Source organism: Jaculus jaculus, chromosome 3, assembly GCF_020740685.1.
Source record: "Jaculus jaculus isolate mJacJac1 chromosome 3, mJacJac1.mat.Y.cur, whole genome shotgun sequence".
Classification (NCBI taxonomy): domain Eukaryota; kingdom Metazoa; phylum Chordata; class Mammalia; order Rodentia; family Dipodidae; genus Jaculus; species Jaculus jaculus.
In genome coordinates this window covers 36,325,647-36,347,187 of record NC_059104.1, presented here as the reverse complement: position 1 = coordinate 36,347,187, position 21,541 = coordinate 36,325,647, and the positions used below count along the sequence as shown (strand labels likewise).

At 43.0% G+C, this 21,541-nt stretch overlaps 1 protein-coding gene across 6 annotated transcripts in view; it reads right to left on the bottom strand.

Moving 5' to 3' along the window:
- Klf12 (Kruppel like factor 12) overlaps positions 1–16,030 on the bottom strand; it is a 479,766-nt gene extending 463,736 nt beyond the window's left edge. For 3 of the 6 annotated variants that reach the window (XM_045145262.1, XM_045145261.1, XM_045145263.1), the window contains exon 1: positions 15,884–16,030. The gene's annotated coding sequence lies outside the window, so the exon portion shown is untranslated. Of the gene's footprint in view, positions 1–15,592; positions 15,822–15,883 lie in introns of those variants that run through there. The other 3 variants (XM_045145265.1, XM_045145260.1, XM_045145264.1) reach the window with 1 other exon arrangement.
- Positions 16,031–21,541: the final 5,511 nt, after the last annotated feature.

Here is a 21,541-nt window from a genome sequence, read left to right as displayed (position 1 = left end):
ACAAGGTATTCCAAAACCTAGTGGGTGAAAAGCTTCTTCTTCAGTAGTTTTATGAGGCTGGAAATAGTCTTACATCAAAAGTGAACACATAAATCTGACTACTAGTCCTCCGAAACAAACAAGCAAACAACAACAACAAAACAAAAAAAACATAAAGCTGGGTGTGGTGGCACACGTCCTTAATCTTAGCACTCAGGAGGAATATGGCCATGAGTCCAAGGCCACCTTGAGACAACATTTAGTGACTACATAGTGAATTCCAGGTCAGCCTGGACTACAGTAAAACTCTACCTTGAAAAGAAAGAAGGAAAGAGAGAGGGGGGGGGGGGGAGGAAGGAAGGAAGGAAGGAAGGAAGGAAGGAAGGAGGGAAGGAAGGAAGGAAGGAAGGAAGGAAGGAAGGAAGGAGGGAAAGAGGGAGGGAAGGAGGGAAGGAGGGAAGGAGAGAGGGAGGAAAGGACATCCTTAACAAAATATCATGAAACTAAACCTGACTATTTAAGACATTGCCCAAAACAGGAGAAGATAAACAGTCCAGTGAAGTGGGCCTGTAATTCAAGGCAATAAGGAGGCACAGGCAGAAGGATGTAGAGTTCAAGGCCTGTCTAGGCTACAGAGTGAGTTCAAGGTCAGCCTGGACAAGTTAGTAAGGCAATGTCTCAAAATATAAAGCAATAAGAGAGTTGGAGATAGAACTTCATAGCACAGTGTTTGCCTATCATGTATGAGGTCCTAGATTCAACCATCAGTACTACAGAATAAGTAAATAAATAATCAGTTAATTAATATAATTGACTATATACAGAGACTAAAAGGGAAAAAGTTATTATTTCCATGGGTATAAAATATCAAAAAAGAAAAACTATAATAGCGCTGGAGAGATGGCTTAGTGGTTATGGTGCTTGCCTGCAAAGTCTAAGGACCCAGGTTCAATTCCCCAGTACCCATGTAAGCCAAATGCACAGGGTGGTATATGTGTCTGGAGTTCATGTGCAATGACTAGAGGCCCTGGTATGCCCATTCTCTCTATATGTCTGTTTCTCTGTCCCTTTCTCTCTCATAAATAAACAAATATTTTTAAAGATTTTTTAAAAATATTTTTGTTGTTTATTTTTATTAATTTAAGAGCGACAGAGAGAGAAAGAGGGAGAGAGAAAGAATGGAGGGCCTACAGCCACTGCAAACGAACTCCAGACACATGTGACCCCTTGTGCATCTGGCTAACATGGGTCCTGGGGAAATCGAGGCTCCAACCGGGGTCCTTAGGCTTCACAGGCAAGTGCTTAACCACTAAGCCATCTCTCCAGCCCATAAATAAATAAATATTTTTAAAACACTATAAGATACTTAGAGATAAATTTTAAAGAAAATGAGTGAATTGGGATAATAACGTATCCAATAAATAATAGTAAGGTGCTAATTATCCAGAAACATATAAACTTTAATATAATCTACTTAAAATCACAACAGTGGCATTTTGTTGTTGTTTTGGGGTTTGTTTTGCACAAGTTTGATGTGAAGATTGATAAAAATATTTGTTGCATTTATTAGGTACATGTCTGAGAATACTTAAGAAAATTATTTATGAAAGAAAAAGTCTGTTACTAGAGGATACATGAACACAAAAATGATGTATAAAAACTGTATAATTTAAATTACCTAAGGAAAGGGCACCAAACTTCAAAACTGATGACACGATAGTACAGATATTGTATTAGATTGGACTCCTCTGCTATACAAATATAACAAGTTCTTAATGGATCTGAGAGACCATACTAATGGAAAGAAGTATTAAATCTAGGTGTCAATAGCACATCTGTGTTATCCATACAGAAATCCTTGAACAAAACAAAGCAGCAGACAAAGAGCCAACTGATTTATGCAAGAATGTTAATGGTGATATTCCAATGGTATCCTGCGTATTTACAACACAGATGGAAAATAGCTATCATACATAAAGAATTTCCATAAAAGTACATCTTTTCCTAAAAAGATAAAGAAGAACAAAGAAAAATGGAAGAACATTGCCAGCCAGGGAATACTGAGTAAAGTAGAAAGCAATCACCCTACTAGGAAAGCTTCCACTTCTACTGAGGGTAGTTCAAGGCAAAGGTGTGCACCAGCCTACTGGTGGGAATGTTAACTGCTACATCCTTTTCAAAGCAGTGTCTTCACAGACACAGAAACTGAACTCACAAGGCCATTTTAAGTGAAAAACACCCTCACTGCGAGTCTATCCCATACGGCTGTCAACGCATTGCTCCACTGGTTCTTGTAGCAAGAATTAAAATGAAACTTAACAGACAGATGAATAAGTAGACTGAAGAATGAGTATAACTTAGAACAATTTGCCATGATCAGGGTCATAACAGCTGGGTAGAAAACTTCCATTCATTGGTAGGAAGTGAAGAAGGATAAAAAGAAGTTTTTAAAAAATCATCTCGGTATAACCACAGAGCAAGAATACCTTGTATGCATATAAGGTACTGGCACACACATGGAGGAAAACATGAAAAGATGTATAATGTTCTCATGGCATGACTTGTGGTCAAAAGGAGCATTGTAGTTGGCTAGAGAGAGGAGGAGAACTAAGTAGATCAAAAAGGGAGTGTTCCTTAAAGTCTCCATGAACATACACACACTTTTATTAAAAAGATAAATTTGTGAATATTAATCTCTCCATGAAGGGAAGTTTCTATAAAACAAAGCTTATCCCTTTAAGTCTTTGCCTTTGAAAAACTTGAATCTTGAAAGGAAAAGTAAACTTCCCCAAAAATAGAAATGAATAAATTGGCTTTTAAAGACCATAAGTACTGGGCTGGAGAAATGGTTTAGCAGTTAAAGCACTTGTATGCACAGCCAAAGGACCACAGTTCAATTCGCCAGGAACCACGTAGGCCAGATGGACAGTGTGGTACATGTTTCTGGAGTTTATTTACAGCAGCTGGAGGCCCTGGCATGCCCAATCTCTCTCTTTTTCTCTCTCTATATCTATCTCTATCTGCCTCTTTCTCTCCTAAATAAATAAATGAATAAAAATTAGATATTTTAAAAATTCACACACAAGACTTAGTTGATGAAAAAAAAAATTGTGTTGGGGAAATGGCTTAGCAGTTAAGGCATTGGCCTATGAAGCCCAAGGATCATGGTTTGATTCCTCAGGACCCACGTAAGCCAGATACACAAGGAGGGTGCATGCATCTGGAGTTTGTTTGCAGTGGCTGGAGTCCCTGGCACATCCATTTTTCTCTTTCTCTCTATCTGCCTCACTCTATTTCTCTCAAAAAAATAAAAAATACATTTAAAACAAAAGAATGTAAGTACCTATTGATGAGTAGGTCACAAACATTAAGAGGATGACTTTGAAAGAAGCAAACATGCTGACACTAAGTGTGCAAAACATGCTTTAACTAGGAAAGAAATTCTAAAACTAACAGTACTTTGAAAACCCTAAGAAATAAATTTGAAAATGGCAATGACCTCTTTAGGTGCATCGTAGATCCAGATGAAGAAAATCAACTGAGGCCAAGTACACTGCCCGGCCTCTCCTCTGGCTGCACATCGCCCCACTTGGAAGCGCAAAGCTGCTGCCTTGTGTGCCTTCAGTTCCCAGCACCCAGCACAAGGCTCAGCACAGAGTGATGACACCTCCTGCCTCATCTCCACCTGCGTGCTCCTATCCACGGCTCATGGGGATGATCTCCAGGCTAGTACATGCAGAACTTTCTCATGCCATTTCAAGACGCACTTGGGGAGGCTCAAGAATCCATCCCGTGTTCACTGAGCAGCTTAACTTCTCTCACGCAACGTGGTCTTCCAGAAGTTTGCGATGAAATCAAAGGAAGACCATAGTGGGATGAGAGAAAGCAGACACAAAGGCACTAGTTTGGTCATCAAACTAATGGTCATCAGTATTCCATTCTGACATTGCCACCTTCTAGTTTATGCTACCCTTCCCTGTGAGGTCTGCATCAGCAATGAGTAGCACGTGTACCCTCCACCTTAAAAATGATCAAGATTGGGCTGGAGGGATAGCTTAGTGGTTCAGGTGTTTGCTTGCAAAGCCAAAGGACCCAGGTTCAGTTCCCCAGGACCCACATTAGCCAGATGCACAAGGCGGTGCATGCATCTGGAGTTCGTTTGCAGTGGCTGAAGGCCCTGGTGTGCCCATTCTCTCTCTCTCTCTCTCTCTCAAATAAATAGATAAATAAATAAATAAATAAATAAATAAATAAATAAATAAATAAATAAAATCTATTTAAAAAATGATCAAGATCAAGCCAAAACCATTGTAAACCACCAAGCACTGAGTAATTTTTTATTAGCCTATCTTTCTTTCTTTCTCTCTCTATCTCTATCTCCTTCTCTCTTTTTCCCTGAGGTAGGGTCTCACTTTACCTCACGCTCACCTAGAACTCACTCTATTGTCTCAGGCTGGCCTTGAACTCAGTGATCCTCTTACCTCTGCCTCCCAAGTGCTATGATTAAGGGCATCCTCCATCTACCCCACCACCTCCACCTCGGTGTATTATCACATGTCTTAATGTCCAGGCTATTTATAAATACAGCATAGTCATTCACTTAGCCTTGCCTTTGTTTATTGTAGGCTATGCCATATTCTAACCCCACCATATTCAGCAGAGAGCTCAGTATATGAAAGGAACCCCGTTAAGGTTTAGGATAATAGCTCAGTGGAGAAAGAACTTGCTGCACAGCTCAGTGACCTGAGTTTGGACACCCAGCACCCAATTTAATGCTGGGTGGGCATGGTGCCACTCATGTAATCCCAGTCATCAGGGAAGCCATTCCCAGGACATGCTGCCTAGACAAGCCAAATAGGTGAGCTCTGCGTACCAATCACAGCTACTGTCTCAGTAAATAAGACGAGCAACTAGATGTCAACTTCCGGCCTCCACATGCACATACACAAATGCATACTCACACACATACATACACAAATGCACACATGTCCTCCACAGACACACAGGCAAAAAGAACCCCATTAAAGCCAGGTGTGGTGGCACATGCCTTTATTCCCAGTACGTAGTAGGCAGAGGTAGGAGGATTGCCTGAAAATCAAGGCCACCCTGACAATACACAGAGAAGTGCAGATCAGCCTGGGCTACAGTGAGACCCTACTGGGCTGGGCGGGGGACAAAGAACCCCATTAAATGCTTTTCACAGACTCATTAAAAGTTCACTTATCTCATTATATAATCTCTCCCATTGAAGTATTTGGTTTGCTAGCTTCTTGTATCTCACACATAACCAGAAGAGATAATCTATGTCAAACAATGTAGTCCTTGAACTATGCGACCACCTTGAGGGTTCTTTCCAAACAGACCTTCTAGCAACACTTCTGATCAGCAGTTAAGGCACTTGCAGTCAAAGCCCAAGGACCCAGGTTCAAGTCCCCAGTACCCACATAACTACAGATGCACAAGGTGGCTCATGCACCTGGAGTTCATTTGTAATGGCTGGAGGCCCTGGTGTGACCATTCTCTCTCTCTCTCTCTCTCTCTCTCTCTCTCAAATAAATAAAATAAGAATACAGTTAAGAAAATATGCATCAGGTCCCATAACCAATATATAAGACCATCATTAGTTAGTATCACATAAGCTATAGTTTTTGAAATTTTATTGACCAGCCATTAGTAGTTTTGTTGTGTTTCTATAGCTCAAATAAGCCTTTTCTAAACTCATCAGAACACCACATGACCTCCTGGCCAAGTACATGCAAGAATCTAATTTTAGAAAAGAAAATTTTCTGGTTGTATTGCAAAGGAAAGCTCTTTGCCAAAACACAATAAAGATGTCAGCTCTAGAAGATAAAATAGAAAGTTTTGCAGCTGCCTAAGTGCCATTGCTGTTCACATTTATCATTTCTATGCTTATTTTTTTCTATTAAAATATATCTGGGGGCTGGAGGACTTACTTAGTGGTTAAGGCACTTGCCTACAAAGCCAAAGGACCCAGGTTCAATTCCCCAATACCCACATAAGCCAGATGTACAAAGTGGCTCATAAGGCTGGAGTTCATTTGCAGTGACTGGAAGCCCTGGTGTGCCCATTCTTTCTCTATTTGAATCTCCTCTCTCTCAAATACATAAATATAAAAAGTAAACTTGTTCATAAAGGAGTTTTGACATACACCTGAAAAAACCTTGAGCCCTTCGAGTTCCCAGACAGAAACACTTTTCTTCCCACATACTTCATCCAAGCAACTTACAAAATGTGATCTACTAATGGCAAATTACTTTGCATTATAATTTTATATACTAGTCATGCTTCTTGGTTTTCAGGTTGAATATGTGTGTGTGTGTGTGTGTGTGTGTGTGTGTGTGTGTGTGTGTATGATACATAAGCATAGGTCAAAATGGATAAGTAGAGCATTTTTAGTAAAAATAGAGTTTTTACTACTTTCACTACATCTCTAGCTTTAATAGCTTCATCCACTAACATAATGGACAGTTGCCAGAATTTACAGGACTACTATTACTACCATCATGGAATAGCTTGCAGCAGCCTCCTTCTAAAATAACTGTTCTGACAAGGTCTTCCAACTTGTTTTAGTACATAGATCAACAAACATGTGATTGGCTTCTCTACTGAAGTAGATATTGTAGTAAAAGTAGTCTAGCAAAGTTGGTAAACCAATACACCCATAGCCAACAAAGTAATAAAGTCTTTAAACAATATTGAATGCAGCATATTTCTATTCTTGCTCTACTCCTCAAGATTAACTCTGGAATGTTCTATCACATGCTAGGGAAAAAAAAAAATAAGAGTAACATGAGCAAAGCTCAAGGGGCTTCCTGGTTTTCAAATCTCTTCCCTAAAGCTAACATGTTATTTATTGCTCACAATCTATTTCCAAAACCTCAAAATTGAATCAATACACAAAGTTTATAATAAGATAGATATAACATAGTATCTCTAATACAGAAGAAATAAGCATATAGGGCTGGAGGAATGGCTTAGAGGTTAAGGCGCTTGCGTGAAAAGCCAAATGATCCTGATTCGATTCCCCAGGACCCACGTAAGCCAGATGCACAAGGAGGCATATGCATCTGGAGTTCATTTTCAGTGGCTGGAGGCCCTGGCACACCCATTCTCTCTCCCTCTCTTTCTCTCTCTTTCTCTCTCTCTCCTTGCCTATTTCTGTATCTCTTTCTCAAATAAATAAATTAGATATTTTAGAAAAGAAATAAGCATATAATATACATATCCCATATATACCACATGCCATATCGTTTCACAATTAGAATATTTCATATTCCATGACACAAATATATATGATAGCAGTATCAATGAGAATGTTGTTGAAAGAAAGGTATCTCAGATTTTAAATCTCATATATTATATTTTGGTGAGTTTCCCCTTATCTTGACCTGACTAGGCTGAGACAAGAGGAGAAACCCCCTGACTCTTGCTCCCGCATGGGCTCTCTAGCCCCTCCTGCCCTCCATGTGGCAGGAGTTCTCTGCACTTTCTTTAATTTTCTCTCTAAATCTCTTTTCATATTTCTTCCTGGCCCACCACATGTGCTCTCAAACCACGGAGGTATATTCCTTATCCTTTCCTTCGTTCTTTACTTCCTTCGATAAATGTAGCCATTTAATAATTAAAAACAAACACAAATATGTAAAGTTCAAGAGAATATAAATTTTAAAAAAGGACATCATTCCAAAACACTGAAGGAATTTATAAACCCCACAATCTAATAATACAATCATAGTACTTTGCATGTTCTGCAACTTTACACTTTTCCACAATTCACCAGTTACTGCCATTAACTCCTTTCAGTAAAGACTTGCCACTTAAAGCACTTAGTAACTATGGTCTCAATTGCCTAACAATATAATAAGCCCTGCGGTTCTAACTGGAAGCAGCACTTTTAATTTTTCCTTTTTCAATTTATTTTGTTAAAATAAAAGTTTAAAAACTTTTTAAGGGCTGTTGAGATGGCTCAGCAGTTAAAATGTTTGCCTGAAAAGCCTAACATCTCAGGTTCAATTGCCCAGTACCCACATAAAACCAGGTGCACAAAGGGGTACATGCAAGTGGACTTCATTTGCAGTGTAGACTCTGGAGTGCCTATTCTCTCTGTCTGTCTCTCTTCTTTCTATCTCTCTTTCTGCTTGAAAATAAATAATTTTTAAAGCATCTTAAAAATATTTTAATTTTTTTTTTGAAATTATTGCCCAAAGTGATAGAGTTAGGGAGAGAGGCAGTGTAGGGAGCTGTGGCTATTGCATGATGGTAAAAGTATACCCTCACACAATAGATAAAAGATACATCCACCAAATGATGTTAATAAATCAAAATCAAGTGTATAAGAGGACTTTCAGAATTACCACATGGCTAGTCCATAAGCCAATAATTTGAACATCAACATTACACAAAAACCAAGGACTATCAGCAAGTGTTTACTAAAAAGTACATACTGAATAAACCAGCACATGCAAGGCACAAGCCTGACTTCTGAATTATATCAGAGCATAATAAGGAGGCACTCACTGTTTTGTTGTAAGTATGCATTATGAATGTCTGTTTCCAACAGGAGCATCAATGTATTGGAGCAGGCTGGTATTTATTGAGCAGGAAATGAATAAAATTCTATACTGATGTTTTAAACCACTCTGGACTTGCTGACATCATTTGCTTCTGTTTTTCTTTACTCTTGAGTAGATAGATGGAGACTGTGAGAACTAACTCATCCAGTGAGATGGCTGAAAAGTAGATAGCTTGATATTTCACATCCTAGAACTTTAGCCCATGATACTACACAGCGTCTTTGTGCAAGAAGAAAAGAACAAGGTTCAAGAAAATGCAGTGAACTGGAGGAATAGCCAATAGAGTTGAACACAATGAGGAAGACATGGTGTAGGCAGGAAAAGACAGTGTCAATAGCATTCCTCTCCTGAATGGATAGTTAATCATACACACTGTATCATGACTGTCTTCATTTGTTCTCTCAATGAGATTTCAGAACTTACTGTGTCTCAGGCATCACACTAGGACTCTGTGTATGCCACTACAAGTGTCTAGGAAACATTCATTTCCTGCTCTCAAGGGCCTTATTACGGGGAGGGATCAAAGTAAATCAGTCAGCAATCAGAAATACAGAATCAGAGAATACAGGCTAGAACTCAGCATATTCTGAAACAGAGAAGGGTGATAAATAGCAGAATCCCATAAAAGAGAATATTGATGTTCACAGCAAAAATTATAACATCAACAGGAATCAGGAAAGATGTGCTTACAAGAAGAAAAGAGTCTAAATGAATTACAATGAGTGGTTACTTTGAGTCTGTTACTTTGTGCTTATAAGAATATAGTGTTTGGGGGCTGGGAAGATGGCTTAGCACTTAAGGCACATGCCTAAGAAGCCTAAAGACCTGTGTTCAATCTCACTCTGGATCCCACATAAGCCAGACACACAAAAGTGACGCAAGCACAAGGCTGCACATGCACACTAGGTGGCACAAGTATCTTGAGTTCAATTGTAGTGGCAGAGGCCCTGGCACCAATGATCTCTAAGTAAATAAATAAATAAAAATATAGTGCTTGGCTAGAAAGACGGCACAGAGGTTAAGACCCTTTCCTGCAAAGCCTAATGACCCATGTTTGATTCCCTAATACCCACATAAAGCCAGAAGGCAAAGTAATACATGTATCTGGTGTGCTCGTGATTTATTCATTACTCTCTCACTCACTTTCACCTCTCTCCTTCTCTTTCCCTTTTGTATCTCTCGTCTCTCTCTCTCTCTCTCCTTTTTAAAAAAGAATGAAGTGTTTAGGCAGTTTACCCATCAACTTTATTACTGTTTAACTTGATAAAATGTAGTTAAGGAGAAATGATGTTAATTAATTTTCTCACATTTGTATGTGTAACAGAAGTGCATGAAGGAGAAATGTGATTATAAGTAAAACATGCAGCTGATAAATTTTCAAATAACCTCACAAGGCTCCTGTCATCTACTTTTCTTTTCTATGCACTTTCAGCCATGTATGTTACCAGGCTCAATTCATGGAACAAATAGAGACCTGTAGCTCTTTCTTTAATAAATCATAAATTCTAGGATCCTATTCTTCTTTAAGTAAGGCTATTTAATAACCAGCTGATAGGAGTTCCAGAGAGGTCATTAAAGGAGTCTAAAGATTTTCATTCTATAATCACTGTTGATTTTCACTCATATTTCTATAAAGAATCATTAAAATATATATTTATGCATGCTTTAGAAGAGCTCAGACATGCCACCTGTATCACATAAATGTTAGGTCACACTAGTGACATAGAAACTCAAGACTGACTTTCTCAAGGTCACAAAGCAAATCTATGGTAAAGACAGGAATGGAATTCACAACCTTTGAGGGCCAGTGGTTTTTCTACCCACATTCGGAAATTCCTTCTCTATAATTGTCATTTATAAGCTCACTCTGGGAAGCTGGGAAGTCCATCCCTTTGGTGGGAAGGATGTCGGGGGAGTTGGTCAATGGAGGGCCAGAGGAATCCTCCTGTTGAATCAGTCTGCACACCAGCAACCTATCGTTTTCCAAAGTGACTTCTACCCACATTACCTCATTTAACCCTGTACCACAGTTCAGAAATTTAACCAAGGTCATTCTAAATTAGTAAGCAAGAAAGGCAGACTCAAACTGAAACATTTCTGCTACCAAAATGTGTCTCCATTCCAGGATACTTTATTTTAGAGAATATCTGACCACAAAATGAATGATTTTTTGTTTCATTTTTATGATAACTTATTTTGATTGTCTTTTGAAGACAAAAGCTCATGTACTATTTTACAATGAGTTATCTTGGTTGCTTTCTCTGGCATAAGGTGCATGTCTACTTTTTATGAATTAGTTTGTAATCAACTTGTTAATCTCAAAGTCAAAGAAGCATTCCTAAATGCACAATTTAATCAAACAGACTTGGAGTATTTTTCCTTCATTACCTGTGTGGGGAACTGGTTACTATATTGGTCGTAATGTTAATGGAGTGGGAAGATAAATACCAATATAGAAAGAATATTAAAAACACATGTATAAATATAAAATATATGCATGCCTATATTCATATGAAAATAGCAAACTGATGTTTATATATCATATGCATATTTATCACAAATATTATTAAGAGTTATACATCCTTAAAAGCATGCCAAATGTTATACCTGGGGAACAATCTCGGGCTGTGAAAGTCAGCAGGTAGTAATCATAGCCTTTATTGGAAATGAGAAAGATAGCTCAAAGATCTCCTCGTCTTTTCTTTCTCACTTTCCACTGAGCCAGACCCCCACAAGGCGTTTGCTGCTCACTCAGTACCTAGTCAGCAAGACTGATGGGAGGGACACTTCCAATTAAAATATACACTAATGAATATGCAAAAATATGCACCATGAGATTAGCAACAAAAGCATGGCTATAAGTTGTCCACAGGGCAGAAAAAACAAAACAAAACAAAACAAAAAAAAAAAACCATAGCAGAGCAAGATTCTTCGTGAGGATACCCTGTCATCTTCTGCCAGACCAAAACAAATTTTTATAGAGCAGTGTGATTACTCAAGTAGCCACTTTGTGACAATAAACACCCCAAACCGAGAAATCCTTCTGTAACCTAATTACGGAGAATACAGGGAGAAAGTAACCATCTAATCCACAGCATGTGTCCTCTACCACAAGAACTCAGTAGCTGACATGGCTCGGGGCGTGGCTGGTGCGGTCCCTGGAAATGAATTCAGCCGGGTTGAAGTCAGACACAGGGCCCTCTGGACTTGGAATCTGGAACCTAGTGGGTCAGACAGAGCTAAGAGCAGCTGACCTTCCTGGCATAGGGCAAGGTCCAGCTGTGAGCTCCCATTGGGCTTCAGGGAGGAGCGGGTGTGGTCCGTGAGTTAGGGCTATGGTTAAAGGGTGTGGTCAGTGACTTAATTTTAATATTTTTACTTTTATATTCTGTACACATTTAAGCAGAAAGCCGTGTGTGCCCACAAACTGAAAACTTAACATTGTGGGTTTAGAAAAGCAAAATAAGCACGGTGTGGTGGTGCATGTCAATAATGCCTACACTCCAGAGGTGGAGGCTTTAGAGCAAGGAGGAGTTTAAGACCAGCCCCCACTACATGAGTTCAAGGATAACCCAGGCTACATTTTAAAAAATGAATAAACAAGAACACTGGGCAAAAATAAATGTATTCCAGTCTGCTATCACACATTTTCAAAACAAATAGAACAGACTGACAAATACAATTCATTTCAGAATTTATAAAAAAAAATAAAGGTTACTTCCTAAACAACAACAGCACCCAAGAGTAAGTTTGTGAGTTTCAAGTGAGTTCTCTTACCATTACTATTTTTTTCCTTCCTTCCTTCCTTCCTTCCTTTCTTTTTTTTTTTTTTTCCAGGTGGGGTCTGGCTCTCTATCCCAGGCTTACCTGGAATTCACTGTCTCAGTGTGGCCTCGAACTCACAATGCTCCAACTACCTCTGCCTGGGATTTTAAGGCATGCACCACCACGCATGGCGCCATAACTAATTTTGTACAACTATTTCATATTATTATACAAACCACAGATAGATTTGTGAACTTTCCCCAAATATAAGGAAATCATTTTGCATGCCAATTTAATGTGTTTGCTGTTGTTTAATTTAAATAAATATGAAATTCCAGTATTTTTATTTTGTGTCATTGGACAAAAGCACCCAGGACTTTATTTCATATGCTCAGCTGTTTAAAAGTGCCACCTAAGGGGGTAAGGTTATTCAAAACTTTAGATCAAACCATAATTCCAATTCAAAATGCCTTGAGTCCAGGTCTGGAGGCCAAAGTACTTAAATCATCTTTGCTGCGATAAAGCACGGGAGTGTTTAAGATCACGTTATTTGATGAAGTGGCTAATAGTCTGTCCGCTTTCTGGGCATCATGATATAACTTCGACTGGCTCTCTCAGAAGCTGGAAAAATGTGTTTCTCTTTGCAAGAAGCCAGAAGAAATCTCTGAGCAGAATATATATTTGTGCAGGAGCAGAATACTGGCTAGTCTACGCCTGAGGCTTGCTCTCCCACTGACGTCCAGCATCCTGACTTGCTCTCCCTGGGCCTTTCAGTACACACAGAGGCTAGGCTGCAGTTGTAGTAAACAACCACCGGCCAAGAGTTGCTAAGGTCAAGGTCTCAACCACTATACTAGGGCCATTTCCTCCCAAGTGACTCTCATTGCTTGAGAAGGAGATTTCTAGAAGGGGGAGGGGGGGGAATGCTGTGGATTCACAATTTGCATTCAATACATAGAAACAAAAAAAATATATATAATATTCTCACAATAAAGTTTAGCAGACTGAAGTTTCTTTGAAAATATGCCTTAGGAAGTTGTAAATGCCTAAAGAACTTCAATAATAAACAAACAAACAGAAATCCCTAGAGGATGCTATGTTTAACCTGACATGGCAATGTTAGTTCCACAACTGCAACCCATAAGTTATGACATTTTCATGAGAAAACATTTTTAATTACAGTTTAAGTATATTTCATAAAAATTACAAAGTGACAAAATAAACCTTTTTCCCCAAAATACATTACATATTTCTGACAGCTCTTATATGCTCAAAATGCTCTCTCCCAAACTCAAATGAGCTTAATATATTCAATCCAGGTATCAAGATGGACCAGGCTACAGGGATGAATGTGTAACTTGGACAACTGAAATGGCTGCCTTTCAACATCCTATTCCTACGCAACCATCTACAGTTAATTGTTTTTCCTAACCTAAAAGTAGACCCTTTCATATAACCGATTTCTACGTATGGTTTTTTTAAGATGAACAACTTGCCAATGAGGTCTGTGAATAGAAGAGCTTTTCTCTGAGAGAAGGGCAACTGTTGTAATTACACGCCAGTTTTAAAAGCGTTTCTTAGAAGATGGTACTCTCTCAGTCTTCCAAGTGACCACTTCGATTCCCATCACAGACTGGCGCTTGCTAAAAGGCACCACATTCATTTCAAAGCATTTACTTATCTCAACAACTCTGTGCTCCACTAAGAAAAGGGCATGGAGGCGTCTAGGTGGATTTGCGGAATGACGTGGATTTGATTGGCAGATGTCTACGAAGCAACTAGATGCACATGCACTAAATGTAAATAGAGCCGCTGGTCTCCGGGGTGTTACAGGGAAACAGAAGATATTAACGTCGAGTTAAAATATCTTGGTCTCGGCTGAGAATTCTATTAGGCAGGAGAATTATTTAAAACAACCCTTACAGTGGGAGACTTAAGCCATCCATACAGTTAGAGTGCTGACAACACTAGCCACACAAAACTGTTTATCCAGATCACACATTCCGTCGTCCTAATACTCTTGAACTCAACAGTCAGCTTTTATCAGCTGAATTAAGGTTATTACCATTAAAGTATGCAAAACTCGAAGAGCAGGGGGGAAGGGAGCTGGGGAGCTACAGGGCATATAACAAAGGAATTGGTACTTTTTTTCCCAGGCATTTGCCTCAAATTCACTGGGAAACAAAACTGTTGAGTGCACCCCACCCTTTCCCCCAAAGATAAAAAAAAGTTTGCAAAGTTCTAGCAGGCAGTTCTCTACCCAACAAAAGCAGGACGGATTCTCCTTGTTGATGAGCATCTAACATGAACACCAAGTAATGTCGCGGGAGGTCAAGTCGGAGCCCTTGGGAGTGAGCATTTAAGGCAAAGAAGTGACGCCCAGGCCAGCTCCATGGGCTTCCCGGGGACCCAGGTAGCCGTGCAAAAGTTGTCCCTTGTCAACTCCAGCCAGATCCTCTTTAATTGAAAATAACAGCCACAGGCCAGCCCCTGGCTACTCGCATGGACCAGGCACTGTAGCAAGTGACAGTTACACATCATTACGACCAGAGACAATCATGAATGCAGCTCCAGGATCACAATTCGTGCCAGCAGTGTTATCTCCGCCTTAACCCTTTCCCCTCCACTCTCCAGTGAGCGCTGACACTCTCTCTCTCTCTCTCTCTCTCTCTCTCTCACACACACACACACACACACACACACACACACAGCCCGCACGGCCCCCAGTGCACAGACAGCTATTCATCCAACCCGTCTATTCCTCCGGACCAACTACTTCCACAACCTCCCCCCCCCCCCACATACACACACACACCAACCCCATTCAACCCTGGGGTTTATTTCTCATCCTCGGCAACTGTCAAGCAAACGCTGCAATCAACAATCCCACTTCGAGTGGGGAAAGCTTATTTTGCTTAATTCACGTTACTTGCTAAGTTCTTTCTCAAATGTTTAGGGGAGTAGGGTGGGGGGGGAGAGTAACCTCCCTCTTTCTTCTCCACGAATCCGACCGCGCCGCTCCTTGCTCCGCAACAGCATCGCCCTTCCCCGGTCCCCCCCCCCCAAACCCTCCCGCTTCCCAACACTTTCCCCCTCCTTTAAGAACACAGACCAACCAAAATGATTTCACTTGAGCAGATGTCATAAGGAAAATAAAACATGTTAAGAGAAATACGGTCTGATTTGGGATGGCAAGAGGGGGGAAAAAAAGGAGGGGGTTGTTTATTTTGATAAGAAACGGAATCGGCACAGACCTGAACAGAAGCTGCAGAGCAGGAGAAATTGTTTTCTTTCCCTCACACAGAGTCCCTCTCTCTCTCTCTCTCTTTCTCGCCCTTTCTCTCTCTCTCTCTCACGCGCGCACACACTCACACACTCACATACACACTCCCTCTCTCTCTCCCCCGAGCGCGCGCGCGGCGTCACCCCGCGCACACTCACTCACACGCACACGCACAAGCAGAACCTCTCAGCTGCTCTCTGCAGTGCTCAGGAAATGAATGGGGGGCAACCCGGGGAAACTGTTGTACTTGCAAATGACTTACCCGGATCACATGATGCGCTAAATGTAGGGTGGGCCGATGGGTGGAGGGAGGCAGCCGAGACGCGAGCCCCGGGTCTAGCGTGGGGAGCCTCGCCAGGCCCGCATCGAATTACCCCGGGGCCCAGCCGAGGGGGTTGCAAGACTCCGCTTGTCCTCCCTCCTCCTCCTCCTCCTCCTCCTCCTCCTCCTCCTCGCTTGCAGCCCGCAGCTCAGGAAACCGGAGAGCCACCGGGGGGTGGGGCGGGGCGGGGCGGGGCGGGGCGGGGTGGGGTGAGGTTGGGGTGTGAGTGTGTGTGCGTGCGTGAGTGTGCGTGTGTGTGTGTGTTGGGGAGGAGGTGAGGGGGGTGAAAACACCAAACCCCTAAACAAAAGAGCTCCTGGTCCTCCTCCCCAGAAACAAAGCCCCGCCGCTGCGGGCGAGCCCCGGGGTGGGGCCGAGGGCGGGGGCGGCGGCGGGGAGGGGATCGCTCAGCAGGCGCTAAGTCGCTTTATTGCCATAAAATGGGCAACCCCCCCCCCCAACAAACACTCCAAGCCGCTCCGCCCGAGGATTAGGAGGCGGGCTCTGAGTGTGATGGTTGAAATCCCCTGTGGGAAACTAACCCCTCCCAGATCGCAGAGGTAGAAGGCAACACCCACCGCCCGGCCCTGGCCAAGCCTGGCTCCGCCGCGCGCCCCGGGCGCAGGCTGGGGGTAGGCGTGGGGAGAGGGGGGTGCGGTCCGCGCAGCGGCCAAGCCGCCCTACCCCTGTCCCCGCCCAGGGCTTCGGGGCCTTGGCTTCACTGTCACCTGCACCACCTTGCAGCAGCTCCCTGGCTTCCCAACACATGGCCCCTGGAGCTCTGGGAGCCACAGGCCGGAAGGGAAAGGGACCCTGGGGTGGGAGGGGTTTTCTTGGCGAGAGGGACCCCCGTGATGGCAACTCGCCCCGGGCGACCCGAGCCGAGCAGCCAAAAAGTGCCCTCTTTTGTTGTCACCGCGCCTTAGGGAAAGAATTCAGAGACAAATAGAGCGCCGAACCCGCTCAGCTCCCGCCCCCTTTCCCCACCGCCGCCCGGATGGGGGCGTAAGAGGAGGGGGGTCCCCGCGGTTGAGCCGCCAGCGAACTTGGAAAGGTGTGGGCGGAGCCGACCGAGCTGGCGGGGTCCGCCCCCCCAAGGGCAACAATGGGGTACCGGGTCCGGTGAAGGGGGGAGTTGGCACAGCGGGCGGCTTTCGGGGCGTGGGGCTGGGTGGGGAGGGCCTTGGAGAGGTGCAGCAAGGAGATCATTGTTTAGGTTAGGGAGCTACGCACGCTGCGGGCTAGGGGGGGGGCGTCTCCTGCCCGCACTTCACCTTGGCGGGCTAGACGGGGGCGAGGTGCCCGTGCGTGCCTCGCCGAGCGACCGGGAGCTGGCCGAGTGCGGTGGGGCTAGGGGACGCGCACAGGGAGGGAGAAGGCAGCGGGAGCCGAGCTGGGACACTTGCCAGGGGCGGTGGGGGGGGGGGGGGCGGTGCGGGGACAGACCCCTGCCCTGCCAAGCCAGAGGAGCGCGCAGCTGGAGCTCAGGACTGGATCCCTTCCCCGGCTGCCCCTCCTGCCCAGCCCGCGAGCTCCGGGGAGCGGAGCCACGGGATGCTGGGGCGCGCGAGGGAGGCGAGGGCGCGGGGTCAGGCCGTGCCGCAGGGTCGGCGGGGGCGGGGAACAGATGATGCGGAAGCGGCGGGGCGGAGTGCCTCGAGTGGGACTGGCCTTGGGGAGGTGGTCCCTGAAGGTCGGGCCAAGTGGGCGTCACTTTCTTGCCACCTAGGTGAGCGCCACGGTGGGCCCGGTGCCCCTTGAGCCTGGCTGGCGTGGGAAACCGCCAGGGACCATCGAAGGCGGGGCAAAGGGAAGTTTGTGTAAGAGAGAAAAAAAAAAAAAAAAGGTTTGGAGTACTGTGGCATAAAAGTAGGGTGGGGAGAGAAAAGAGGGAGAAGCCAGGAAACAGGAAATGAGAGCGAAGGAGCAAATCCGAGCCAGGAAAAAAAAAAAAGCCAATTTCTACATCTGTGTGGCACCATGGCATTTTCCTAACACTGACGTCCCGGGGTGCGTTATTAAGGAAAACAAAAGCGGGGCGCCGCCTGGTGCAGTCTGCCCCTCCGCCACCTTATGCGGGGAAGGAAAACGGGAAAGGTGACCCAGGCTGCAGGAGGACACCACCCCCCACCCTCCGCGCTGCGCCGGGGCCCCTTCCCAGTCCCGAGCCCCTGAATCCGCGGGCCTGCAGCTTCTTGGCGGTGCAACTGGATTGAGAGGGGCCGATGTGTCCTGGTTAGAAGGTTTCGAAGAACCACAAACGAGTTAAGTGCGTCTAAAATTTGTGGAGCACACCTCCAGGGATGTGGCTTTAGAAGAGAAAACTGGTATTGAGAAACCCCCAGAAAAAATAGGACTGGGGGCCTGAGAATGGGCTACTGGGTGGGTGTCTGAAAGCAGCTGCAGACCCCACCCTACCCTCGGTCTGATCTAGCGAGAAGGAGAAAATAGCCCTTTCCCTTTCTCTCGCATGTGGATAGAAACATGAGAAGTCAAGTTTGGGGTGGTGGGGGAAAACGGCAGGCTATCAACAAATGTGCAGTATTTTAACGAAATCCTCTCCTCTAGTAGGAGCCCAGTAAAGTTTCCCTGTAGGTGGGGCTGGGAGAGGCGGGGAAGGATGCTATAAGAAATTATGTCATCTTGGCACTCCTGGCGCAGGCGGCTCTTTCTCAGCAGAGTGCCCAGCAGATCATAAATACGTTCTATAGCGACTGCTTCCTTCCATACACGGGAAAGCGAACTGTCCACTCCCTATTAGCCTCGCCCTCGCCCACGTTAATAGAAAGATTTGGAAAGGAATATTAAGGGCAGGTCAAGGTTAGTATCTAGAGTCTGGATAGGGCATGTGGTTAAATGAAGGAAGTACATTAAGGATTGGGGGAAAATGTTAGCAGTTGTTTTATTTTTTTTTTTAATGTTGACATTAATTAGGAATACAGAAGGGGGAACAAGTTTGGAAGGGAGAAACTTCATTGTGTAAACGGGATGGGTGTGAAAAAGCAAAAAGGAATTTACAAAGCTTGGGTATTATTGGGAGTGAAATCATTATTGCATAGTGTGCACGCACCGCCGTCATACATTCCCAGTGTAGTGCTTGTTTTTTTTGCCTCTGCATAGATCTTAAAACTTCAGGCATGGACAGAAAAGAGTGAGATAAGGAATCAGTATACTACCTGGCGAAGCTTGGTGCATTTCTCCATGTTTAGATCTTTCTACTCTTCCCTACACGTGTATGCCAGCATTTGAGGAATCAAAACAAGTAAAGATGACAAAATTATCTCGCCAGGAATGTGTAGTTCTGACAACATAAAAATTATGGAGAGAAAAATGGAGTCTTAAGATGTCAAGGTTGAATATATCTATGAAATCTAATCCAATATAATGCTTCAATAGTGTTTAAAATCAAAATGATTTGGGTCAAAGAGGATGGCCCATTTACCTACTTACCTAGTCTTTATTATCAAAATAGCCAAAGGAAGAATGAATTAAAGTGGATAAGGGTGTGTGTGGGGGGGTGAATTCTGAGTTATTAAACATGATGTATATGTTGGATTTATTTCAATGAACAATGTCCAGAAATGAGTATCAGCACCTTTAAAAAAAAACAATTAATATAGTCAAAATAAATAAAACGGCAAAGTCTACAATTAAAGATTTTTGAATTATTAATAAAAAATATTACTGTGGTGGTCTGAGTCCCATATCTCCCACAAAGTCATGTGTTTGGAATGCTTGTTCCCCAGCTGGTGGCATTTTGGGAGGTGGAGACTTGCTGTAGATGGCTGTGTTGGGGGCCCCCCTAGGGTGGTTGTAACCGACTCCCCCTTGCCAGAACTCAGCTGGCTCTTCTGCTGCTGTTTTCCACCTGCTGTGGTAGAGGTCATTGTTCATGCCATGTTTCCCCTACCGTCAGTAAGCATCTCCTGGACACTGTAAGGTAAAATAAAACTTTCCTCCTATCAGCTGCTTTTAGGCAGATGCTTTGTACCAGCAATGAGAAAATAGCTAAAATTACCCACCCACAAACGCTTTGGTAGTTCTTATGCTTGGCCAGAAGGAAGATCTATAGTATTAAGAGGGTTGGGTCTGTACCACACCCTTATTTCTGTAAGGTAAAAAAAAATTCTCTTCAATGTGTGTGCAAGTTTAAAGTTGTTAAACCTTTGAATTAATGAGGACAAAGATTGCATGGATGATTTAACACTAAATCTGAGTGAGGATGGGGGAAAAAAGAAAGAAACAGTCCATTTCAGACATAAAGAGCTGTTTTGAAAAATTAAAATTAATTCTAAGTGAAAATACAATCCTACTGCTCTAAATAAATTTCATGAACAGTTCTGATCTTCCCTAGGGCTAACATTGCAGATGTGCTGCTAAATTGTCACTGCCTATATTTTTTTCATATGTCATATTTTGGCAACAATGTGCGAGAAAGAAGAATTTTGTTCAAGTATGAGAGAGGCATGTGAAAGTCTTACTAGAAATACAAACAGCTGGTGGAATGTGATTACATGGTAAACAGCATGTTTTGATTTGGATAGTAAGCTATCTGAAAATTAGGAGAAAAAAACGTCATTTCATAACTTTGTTTTCTTGCAAACTCTATAGGTTTTGATTCTTCCATGTAAATATCTTCACATCGTGGCTGTTTCCTTTTTTCCAAGTTCCTCCAGTCATTTTCTTCAGACCTCTTCCCGTCTCTTCACCATCATCTCAAACCCTAATATCTCCTAGCTATGTATTTCCTGTCCCTCCTCCCATTGTTCCACTCCCAAATTCCCAAACCAAGCCTGAATTACAATCACAAATTGGCACACACAAAAAGGCCAAATGATATATAAAGACTTGGCTCAGATTTTCATACCTCTTACTGCCTCTTCTGACGCTGGCGTCAGTTTGCCATGGCCCAGCAACCCTGGATGTCTTTATGTCTTTATTCTACTGAATAGTACTTCTGTCTCTTCCCACTGAATCCTCCAAAAAAAATGATGCCATGGAATTCCTGATGCAATGTGGATGTAGCCCATTCCCCCTCCAGCAAACAACAACAACAAAAAAGCCTACCTAGCTCCTTTCTTAATGCTTCTTTGGTTATAATGGAAAGAATACCTCAATCCGTATCTAGCTACTTTGTACTTTAGATGAGTCTCATTTTTTCACCTATTTAAATATTTCCTTCATATTGATTAACATTTATTAGATGTTTATGTAGATCAAGGTGAGACATGCCGGCCCAAGGAGGCATTCAATAAATGTGGATTCCTTGCTTTCTTCTTTGAGTACTTTCATATTTCTGCTTCCCCTGATTTGTGAACCTATTACAGGTATATTGAGAATAGGAGTGTGTGTGGGGGGGTATGTGTGTGTGTATGTGTGCCTGTACAAGTGAGCACAGGTGTGTGTTCACACATATGTGCATTATGCATCTACAGGCCAGAGATCTGTCTTGAGTGTCTTTCAAAATTACTTTTCCAGCTTAGTTATTTTTTCTTTTTCCCTTCCTCCCTCCCTCCCTCCCTCTCTCTCTCTCTTTCTTTCTTTTTTTCTTTTGAGACAGAGTCTCTTGCTGAACCCAGGACTGACCAGTTCATCTGG